Below are 335 nucleotides of genomic sequence, written 5' to 3' on the forward strand. Positions count from 1 at the left end.
CATTATGAGAAATGTAGGATCCAGGATTTTTTGGAGCTTCACCCATATGGACTGAAACTCTGCTAAAAAAGTGCTTTATTGATTTTGAGTGTCGTGAGTCCCCCACAACTTTAAGAAAGTGCAATACTATATCATTAAATTGTCACAGCAGCATAAAGTACAAAAACAGATGCATAGTAACCCTCCAAAGCTGTGAACACTAGGTTTATATTGTAATGAGCATCTGCTAGAGAAGAAGGATAAAGAATTACCATTCTAGATTGTACATGATGATTTTATGTGCATTAATACACACAAAAGAAATAACTAGCAGATGCAGAAAGATACAATATGAT

This window comes from Morone saxatilis, unplaced genomic scaffold (genome assembly GCF_004916995.1).
Source record: "Morone saxatilis isolate NCDOM2014 unplaced genomic scaffold, NCSU_SB_2.0 Contig23, whole genome shotgun sequence".
Taxonomy (NCBI): Eukaryota; Metazoa; Chordata; class Actinopteri; family Moronidae; genus Morone; species Morone saxatilis.